The sequence below is a fragment of the Mytilus edulis genome, chromosome 10 (genome assembly GCF_963676685.1).
Source record: "Mytilus edulis chromosome 10, xbMytEdul2.2, whole genome shotgun sequence".
In the NCBI taxonomy this organism is placed as follows: domain Eukaryota; kingdom Metazoa; phylum Mollusca; class Bivalvia; order Mytilida; family Mytilidae; genus Mytilus; species Mytilus edulis.
The window spans coordinates 38,771,762-38,783,188 of NC_092353.1; positions in this window are offsets into that span (position 1 = coordinate 38,771,762).

The window sequence follows — 11,427 nt, forward strand, 5'->3', positions numbered from 1 at the left end:
TTATGTGTTACTTGTCTTTGTTCTTGAATTGTCTTTGCATCGAGATATTAGAACGTCGATTATTATATTGCTAATAATATAAGAGGATGGTATATGCTTGCCAATTAGAGAGCTATCAAACAGAGTCCAAAGGAAGCGGATTTAAGCAACAATAGATTATCATAGATAAGGCCTTCATCATTTAGAAATATCAAATTGTATAGTGAGCTATAAAAGTTGCAGACAAGTTTGAAATGTAAACCAGTTCAGACAAAAAATAAAGGCCTGATATATATAAAACAATCAATAGAAACAAATTGGACAGACAACCGAAGACAACAACTTGAATACAGTTTCCTGATTTAGGACAGGTACATACTGAATGTGGTTGTGTTAAACATTTTGTGAGCGGTCAACTCTGCGCCTAACCTTGAATAGTAGTATAACAGCGGCAAATAAGAAACAAACTGTAACAATTAGTTGAACATTTCGTGGCCCATCAGAATGGTACGTTGCACAAAATATATCAACCGAAATAGAAAAAAAGACTAAAAATACCGATCTATGATAACTCAAAATCAATATTATATTGTTATGCCTAAGGGTAGGAGTTAAGATTGATAGGTTTATACTGTATGTATCATATTTCATTCTTTTCTTGTGTTACTCAGAGAGTTCATTTCTACTTTCACTTTCATTTTCGTGTTCCGTTACTCTGAGCTGCACTGTTATATTATGAACGGAAGGACTATGCCTATGAACACTTTATATTTCAGGTATCGCGGCCGTATTGTATTGTATTGTATGTATTATATTATTGTTTATGGGAAATATTGATAGGACAGGGTTCGTTCTCACTGTTTGACCAGGGGGGTACTTTGACATGATCCCAGCTTTATGTTTGACCTGTATATCGCTTGTCCCTTTTGCTCACCTGTTTTATTCAATCACGTTAAGGGTCTATATTGTAACCATGGTACGTTTCCACTAAGGGTTTTTCTTGATAAGCCCATATCTCCCCTTTTTCCTCGACAGTTGTGTATTTCTATTTGTTTTATGCGCCATGTTCCATATTATTGCCGTGGGAACTTCCGGTTTTAAGGACCAATCAGAATGGACAGAGATAACCTAGTTTCCAGAACCCGGTATTATGTATATTCAGAATTACAACCAATCGCTACGTTAATTTTACGGACACACTTATCGTTATAGTAACGGACACACTTTCTGTGTCCGCAGACTTCCGGACTATATAAACGGTTGTAGCAGACGATTCTGGACAGCTCAGCTCACATTACCTTGACCATTTTGATAGATATACCATTATTACCAGAGCCTATACCACTTGTGAACCATTACCAGGTTAATGCTAACCCCGATTTTTATGATATTTACGACCTGACAAGTGACCTATATTATTTACTACAATACTATAAATAGTAAAACCACTTTCCCATGTTTACGCACGACGATTAACATCCAAGGGGGGCTCTGAACCGTTTTTGCTTTGGGATATTTATTTATAACATATATTTTACAAACTTATAAAATATATATTGATTTATGACTGATTAAATAGTCATTGATAAACTTATAACTGTTTTTGTTATATTTTGTCTTGAAATGAATAAGAAACCAGTGTCTTAGATTACTCAGTCCAGCTACCAAGGTTTGCAAGTTACCATTGCATGTTTCACGTTTACCAGTGAAAGTTTATAAAAGGCCTGCTACCAAGGTTCTAGTGTTAAGCAAGTAAACACACACACACATTTAAATATGCGCGACGTAATGCTATACCAGAGGCGTTACAATATGTCATATTCTCTCAGACTAAATTTTGATCCGATTCAAATGTTAATATAAAAAAGAAGATGTGGTATGATTGCCAATGAGACAATTATCCACAAAAGACCAAAATGACACAGACATTAACAACTATAGGTCACCATACGACCTTCAACAATGAGCAAAGCCTATACCGCATAGTCAGCTATAAAAGACCCCGATAAGACAATGTAAAACAATTCAAACGAGAAACTAACGGCCTTATTTATGTAAAACAATGAACGAAAAACAAATATGTAACACATAAACAATCGACAACCACTGAATTACAGGCTCCTGTACACAGGCACATACATAAATAATGTGGCGGGGTTAAACATGTTAGCGGGATCCCAACCCTCTCCCTAACCTGGGACAGTGTTATAAGAGTACAACATAAGAACGAACTATAAAAATCAGTTGAAAAAGGCTTAACTCATCAGATGGACAAAAATACAAGTGGACGTGGCCCGGTACTTATACATCCCGACACAAAAAGACACAATGAACAGATCTGAGAGTACTCGCAGTTATCTGACAGCTAGTTCAAAGCCACTAACAACTAATAAAAAAAATCATGCAACTAAGACTAAACTATCAATCCGTACACATCCAACATCCCATGGATTTAGTGTAAAGACGTCATAAACAGCCAGAAAAAAACATGACCTTGTGCAATGCAAAGTTGCAGGTATCGACAGATTGTTGATCCATGAATATGTAAATGCATATAACATACTAGTAATATTTAGTTAGCTATTAATTTACTGTTAACAAAATCAATATTTATACCAATAAAAACAATATTCAATGATCTAATTACAGTGTTGAATAGGTAACCTTTTAGAATAAATTAATTTAAAGGAGCGACAAGTTTACATGGATCATTTCTAAATTTCCGGGCACGGTTAACAACATTTCCGTAAAAATGAGGATGTGCTATCCCGTTTGAAATACAGGTACAACCAAACTTCAAAACCAAATCTTTATATCTATGGAAAAATTTAGTAAAGGTTTTAAGTAATTTATGGTAACGATATCCCTGGTTTAATAATTTACCAGTAATACATAGGTTGCGTTCGTTAAAATCAAAAACGTCACAACAGACACGAGCATAGCGAACAAGTTGTGAAATATGAACACCCTAAGATGGTGCCAAAGGAACATCACCATCTAAAAATGGAAAATTAACAATAGGGAACGAAAAATCGTCTCTTTTGTCGTAAATTTTAGTGTGGAGTTTCCCGTTTAAAACCGAAATATCTAAATCTAGGAAAGGACAGTTATTACCGAATAAATTGATTTATTTAAAGTAAGTTCCTTGGGGTAAATTTCCGCAGTATATTGAGAAAATTCTTGATTATCTAACGAAAAAATATCATCAAGATAACGGTAAGTGTTATTGAATTTATCAATTAAATGCAATTTCGACGGGTCTTTACTGAGTTTAGTCATGAACTCTGATTCGTAACAGTACAAAAACAAGTCTGCTATTAAAGGGGCACAAGTAGTGCCCATGGGGATACCTACAACCTGTCGATAAACTTTGTTGCCGAAACGTACATAAATATTATCAAGGAGAAAATTAACAGCTTCAATCATCTCATCACACCTCCAGTAAGTATATCTAGCATATTTATCTTTCTCATTAGAGAAGAAGGCTTTAAACGAGTTGCAGCAAATATATCTACATTCAGCTTTACCAAACGACCATTTAATCAAATAGGAAAACTTTTGTTTAATAAGATAGTGTGGAAGTGTAGTGTAAAGAGTAGAAAAATCAAAACTATTAACAGAATCAAAAGGACCATCAAAAGCACGTAATTTATCTAAAAGATAAAAAAAAATGATACACTCCAAAAATGGTTTATACCACTATGTTCATATATTTTATTACAATAGTTTATGATAAGCTCTTTAATAGTAGTTAATGAACTAGTTAAGAGCACTGAAAGATTAGTTGTAGAACACTTACTAGAGGCCGAGATGAAACGATATTTAAATGGTTTTTTTGTGTAGTTTAGGTAGCCAATACATAGTTGGGACCTTCAAATGTCCAGAAGAAGCCTTAAGCTTTAATGTGGTTGTGATATGCTTGTTAACTATATGACTCTCTGTGGAGCGGATGGACTTGAATGTAGATGAATTTAAAATTTCATTCTTAAGAACGTCCGTGTAGTATTTACAGCATACCACCACCACATTGTTGGCTGCTTTGTCGTTAATGCATTAGACATCGAATCAAATACGTACATTCCAAATAAAAAATAATAGTGAGTTCATTTATTTGGAGCTAATTTTAACTGGATGTTCTGATGCAGAAGACGATTTAAAATTTGTTAATTTTCACATTTGTAATGATGTTTATCATTTTTTGTAGGACGTTCAGTTTCTGGTATATTTTCGATACGTACAAAAAATGTCAGATGACAACACATTAGTGTCAAAATATGGTTACACAGAAGAAGAATTGAAATTAATTCGCAAGGATCCAAATTTAAGACATGTTTTTAATCTTATGGATACTTTGCATGAAGATTGTACTCGACAGTCAAATGACTCTCTCGGCACTTTAATTACACGTAAAGGACCTCAATTCCTAATACCTCCAATGTTTGCCGCTTATCCCGACTCACCGACCGCTGAAAGATATATGGAAGCTTTCAATTTCTTTTTCTACGGATGGGAAGTTTTAAGGAAATATCCAAAGGATATAGTCGAATCTGAAGGAGACTGTGATATCTTGAAGCCCGCATTTCATGCCTATTCGTATGGTGACATATGCGAGCAACATCTCTTTAGTCAATTCCGACCACCGAAAAATACAACTACACTGATAGATCAATATCTAATATTTCGACCAAATGACATTTTAGTCGAGTATTTCAAAGTCGCGTTAGTTTTAAAGCCGGATGTAACAACGTATACTAGTATATCTGATTTTGAACTTCAGAAACAGCGCATTGTTACGGGAGAAGAATTTATACATAGGCGGCAACCTTATATTGAATTATCTGATGTCGACAGACACATGCTTAAAAGTGTTTACTACTACCTTGGTGCGATTTATGTAACAACAAAACAGGAAAAAAGAGCACTCGATTCTTTTCAAAAATGTTATGACCTTGACAAAACAAATATATCCGCTCTGTATGGTATAGCTTATCAGTATTTAGCTAGAGACCCAGAGAGAGCTATTACTCTATTCCAGCAGTATATTGATAGAGCGCCTGAATGTGAGAAACAGTATCCAAATGCTCACTACATGTTGGCATTTCTGTACATAACACATTACAAAAACGAAAAAGAAGCTTTCAAATACTGTCACCTTGCGGAAAAAGCTGAGGAGAAACGCCTCTCTTTCTTATATCCTGTTGATATTCCGCAGAAGAAAATGATGCATACTTTGAAATCTTTGATTACTCCAGAAATCACAAACAATTCCTAAATTAGGCAATTAAAATAATATTATAACTTAATAAAATAAGTGAAAGAAGTATAAAAAATATTTTTATTGGAAAATTTCCTCTTCATTAAAATGGCTGATGTTATCTAAAAGATTTAAATATGTGCAAAGTGACGTTTTAATTAAAAACATTGATATTTTATAGTATGTTGAATCTATATTGGTTAACAAAGATCACCATAATTCTAAGATGAAAAAGTTGTAATTTAAAGGGCATTAGCTGTCAAATTCATTTCATCGATTTGACTTCAGTTCTCATATCTAATTTATAAATACTAAAACGCATATCTAAATTTTCAAAGTTCTGAAATAAACTAGAGGCTCTTAAGAGCATGTGTCGCTCACTTTGGTCTATGTGCATATTAAACAAAAGACACAGATGGATTAATGACAAAATTGTGTTTTGATGATGATGATGATGTGTTTGTAGATCTTATTTACTGAACATTCTTGCTACTTACAATTATCTTTATCTATAATGAACTTGGCCCATTAGTTACAGAGGAAAATATTTTGTTAAAATTTACAAAAATTTACAAAAATTATGAAAATTGTTGAAAATTGACTGTAAAGGGCTATAACTCCTTAAGGGGTCAACTGACCATTTTGGTCATGTTGACTAATTTGTAAAATCTTACTTTGCTGAACATTATGCTGTTCACAGTTTATCTCTATCCATTATAATATTCAAGATAATAACCAAAAACGGCAACATTTCCATAAAAATTACCAATTCAAGGGCAGCAACCCAATAACCAGTTGTCGGATTCATCTAAAAATTTCTGGGCAGATAGATCTTCACTTAATAAACAAATTTAACTCCCGTCCGATTTGCTTTTAATGCTTCGGTTTCAGAGTTATATAAGCCAAAATCTACAGTTTATCCCATTGTTCTATTTTTTGCCATGGCGGCCTTCTTGATTGGTTGGCTTGGTCAACGCACACATATTTTAAACTACATACCCTATTGATGATTGTGGCCAAGTATGATTAAATTTGGTCCAGTGGTTTCAGAGAAGAAGATTTTGGTAAAGAATAACAAAAATTTACCAAAAATTGGTAAAAAATGACTATAAAGGGCAATAACTCCTTAAGGGGTCAACTGACCATTTTGGTCATGTTTGTCTTATTTGTCGATCTTACTTTGCTGAACATTATCGCTGTTGACAGTTTATCTCTATCTATAATAATATTCAAGATAATAACCAAAAACGGCAAAATTTCCTTAAATTGCCAATTCAGGGGCAGCAACCCAACAACCGGTTGTCCGATTCATCTGAAAATTACAGGGCGAATAGATAGTGACTTTATAAACAATTTAATCGTGTCAGATTTACTCTTAATGCTTCGGATTCAGAGTTATAAGCCAAAACTACATTTTACCCCTATGTTCTATTTTAGCCATGGCGGCCATCTTGGTTGGTATGCTGGATCACCGCACACATTTTTTAAACTAAGATACCTAATTGATGATTGTGGCCAAGTATGATTAAATTTGTCCTAGTAGTTTCAGAGGAGATTTTTGTGAAAGATTACAAAAATTTACGAAAAATTGGTAAAAAATTACTAAAAAGGGCAATAACTCCATAAGGGGTCAACTGACCATTTTGGTCATGTTGACTTTTTAGTAGATATTACTCTGCTGAACATAATTGCGGTTTACAGTTTATCTCTATCTATAATAATATTAAAGATAATAACCAAAACCGGCAAAATTTCCTTAAAATTGCCAATTCAGGGGCAGCAACCAACAACCTGTTGTCCGATTCGTCTGAAAATGTCAGAGCAGATAGATCTTGACTTGATAAACAACTTAACTCCATGTCAGATTTGCTCTAAATGCTTAAGGTTTCAGACAGGGTTGGCAAAGTATTACCCGCCCGGGTTTTACTGGGCGGGAAAACCCGGGTTTTCCCGGGCTCGGCAATACTCCCTGAAATGGGGAATACTGGGCAATACTGGGCAATATGATTTTTTAAGCTTATTTCAACACAAAATAGTAAAGACTTGTTGTAGTTTCATAGTATTATAGCTAAATATATACATTTTATACAGATAAACATTGAGAGTCATTTCTAGAAGATTAAAAATTCAATTTCATTCTCTTTTCCACATAAATTCTATGTAGGAAAAATACAATATTTGCACAATTTAGGATTCCTCGTTAATTTACAAGCATTGTTTCAATAATCTTAACACTTTATTACAGTGTTTAAGTGAATTGTAAATTAAATTGCTATATACGCAATTATAATTACTAAATAAACACCCTACAGGGTCTTGTCATTAACTGTTATAGAAATGAAAAGACTGATTATTGTTATATAAACATATCTGTGTTCTAATCTGAATAATTACTTATTAATTAGTTTTGTACATTTGTACATATATAAATTATTTCAAAGTAATTTTCCTTACATGTACATGTAATCCTTAAATTCTTTATACTAGTTATATATTTGATAAAAATATTTTTTCATAAGAGTAATGTTAGAATAATTCTTTCTCAGATGTATACACTTGTACTTTTGTACATGTATGTATCATAAGACTCTCAAACAAGTAAACTTATTTATAAATAAAAATAGGTTTATATATATCTTAAATGCATTGCATTTGTGTTTGATTACTGAATCCTCTTTGAAATTCAAACCAGTATTTTATATTACCCAGTATTGCCCAGTATTATCCAGTAAAACCCAGTAAAACCCGGGTTTTCCCAGTATTTCCCACTGGGCTGGGCAATACTCATAAAACCCGGGTTTTTGCCAACCCTGGTTTCAGAGTTATAATCCAAAATCTACATTTTACCCCTATGTTCTATTTTTAGCCATGGCGGCCATCTTGGTTGGTTGGCGGGGTCACCGGACACATTTTTCAAACTAGATACCCCAATGATGAGTGTGGCCAATTTGGTTAAATTTGACCCAGTAGTTTCAGAGGAGAAGATTTTTGTAAAAGTTAACAGACGACGACAACGACGACGGACGACGGACGCAAAGTGATGAGAAAAGTGCCAAGTGTCAAGAGGAGAAGATTTTCATAAAAGTTAACGACGACGGACGACGACTTACGACGGATGCCAAGTGATGAGAAAAGCTCACTTGGCCTTTTAGGCCAGGTGAGCAAAAAATTCATCATGAATGAGCTCGATAATATGTATCAACAATTTCGTGTGTATTTTATTCTTGACTTCATCGAATGAACACTCGAGGTGACCTGCAAAGACTGTCGACGCTAAATTAACCCAATATAAACATAAATATAGATATAAATAGACAGCGATTTCGTGCTTTTTATTTTTTTACCTCTGTTTGATTTGATATCTTAAGTTAAAAATATATGTTAATCTTCGTTTTTGCCTGTATAAGAATGAGGTTTTTTGTTGACCGTATCAGTAAATCAAATACTTTACCCTTGTTTCACACTCGATGTTAACATTATTTTCCTTTGAATATATGAACTCGCCTAAGTCATGCGTAACTCATATCTAGCTAAGGGGTTAAATTGAAGATAACATTAATGCGAATGCACTGAGGTCGAATTATTCACTTGCAATTGAATAATTCATCAGAGATGTTTCTTATCTGATATAGACAAAAATAAACCAAACTGGCTTCTAAAAAAATTATTGTTTCAATTTAATTAACAAATAATTTCTGTCTTAAAATTAAAAAGATTAAATGTTATATATTAAAAATAGGAAAGCTAAGTAAAACAATATTAGCTAATGTTTTGTTAAATCATATAAAACATCCAATGCGGGATGATAACTGTTACCCTTGTAATCCAACTTTTGAAAATATCAGGCTTGCGAAAATCCTGTCCTGCATGGTCGGTATGGATGTCAAGATGTGTTCCAAATCTAGCTTTAAATTCATAAACCAAATTCTGGCCTACAATAACTGTATTTTGATCTTGGAGGTGCTACACCTCTATCCATCTGGTTAATTATCTCCAATGACTAAACGGTTTCTATTTTTGGTTCTTTGTAAGAGGAAAGGTCCAATTATGTCAATTGCAATGTGATCCGTTGGATTTCTTTCTCTATAGTTCAGTTTAGGTGTAGTTATAATAGTTCTCTTTTCAATTTATCGCATAACTGACTAATTTGTATGCGTAATGTCACATATTTGCCCATTCCATATCAAGTTAAATTTGTTTCATTATCTCTAGTCTTGGCAACATCTATATGTCCAGAAATAGATGTTTTCATGGCAATTTATCACGATTTCCGTTTGCAGAATAACTGATACTTTAAGCTCTAAAACATGTCTGCGATCTTCATCTTTTATTAATTTTAGATATATTGCAGAATTGTTCATCATAATCTTTCTCGATAATGAACCTTCATTGTTGTGTTTGATTTAAGGACGAGTAACCACATATGAATTAATTGGGTATCCTGTTTGTAGGCAGTTAAATCTGAACCGTTAGTCTTCCTATCAGATATTATGTTTGGAAGGGTTCGAGCTGTACTTTTTATACTTTGTGCTTTGCGTACTGTTGTTTGTCTTCTGATTGTTTTTCGTTTTAGACTTTTCAGTTTGTTTATCCCTTTGGTATCTCAAATCACTCTTTTTACAAGAATGATATATATGCAAAAACATCATGTCCCAGTGAGGATTTAGATGAAATTATTCATTAAAGCAATTCTGTAATTCTTGAAGTACTGTTCATTCAGTTTTGTTGTTCATAATTTGTCTTACATGTTTTTTTCTTTTTCTACCTCTTCCTAAATCTGAATCATCAAACTATATTCAGTTGTTTCATTTGTGGGCTTATTTCATAAAGTTTGAATTGGCTGATTCACTGATTTCTGTTTACCTATGATTTCAAAAACTTACCGTTTAACTTTTGTAATTGCTATATGTCTTCACAGGGAAGCGAACTCTCCCTTCAAATCTGTTATGACCCATCGACGAAACCTCTCGGCTATCAGTGGGTTTCATTTTAAGTGTATATTACATATATATCAATGAACATATGATACCCATCGGTACAAAGGACACACATGATCAATTAGACATTGTAAAATGTGTACGGACATGGACAATTACTGCCGGTTTAAAAGGTCCACGGTTACACAGCTAACTGGTATTATCGTTTGTTCAGTAAGCCTACAGACAAATTTTCCTATGTCCCAGTCCTTTATTATATTCCTATGGCTGATCATTTTCACAGTTTAGTTTCCGTTCATCTATCATAGTTTTAAAAGCCAAAAATTAATGAATTCATTATTTTTATTTAAGGAGGTCTGCTACTCAGTTTCAAAATAACAAGTTTTTCAAAACACTAGTCTATATTGATATGGGATTAATAAAGGAATCAAAAGAGCACAAATAATATATAGGTCAATGCACTTGTTTTCGAAATATAAGCCATTGAAATTTTGGCGGGAAATTTGTTCTCTCTTGATTTTTCATGGCTCAATCATTGACAAGTTTCAGTTAAAAAAAATAACGATTTTTTAAGACTTTTACAGATGGCTCATAATGATACATGTAAAAGATTTATAAAAAGAAAATTGGGTGTCAATGGGCAAAATTTTGTAAGGCATTTAAATTGATAAAACCATAGGATTCCGAAAATCTGACAAAAAATCAAAACATGACAAGCGAACTTTCTCAAGGGCAATAACTCATAAATCAAAATATTAAAAAGTTAGTCATATATATGTAACTATCCTGTTCTATTTTAGATATGTGGTATTTGATGGTAAGTTGGCTGGGACAAATATATAAACTGTTCACTAGATACCACTATAGGATCATTCATGTCAAGTTTGGATGAAATTTGTTTTCAAGCTTAAGAGCAGGTTTTTTTTTAAATCATGATTACGGCTAACGATGACCACGGACACCAATCGAATGCAGAGCCCACCACTCTATAAAAAAAAGGAGGGACTTCAATAGAACAACAAGTCGCGGAAGCACAAATATTGACATTATGAAAGGTAAAAGATCAGATCGATAAAACAACAATCCAATAAACACTTCACAAAGTACAAAAAAATGTCCAACACTATCATCAAAATATTATACCGTGAAAGATTAAGAAATTCATGTTCCATTATTTGTGGCATTCATTTTGTGTTGTGTATATTAGAAAAGTTTTGAAAATTGAAAAGTTCTGTTTCCCTTAAATTGTATATTCCA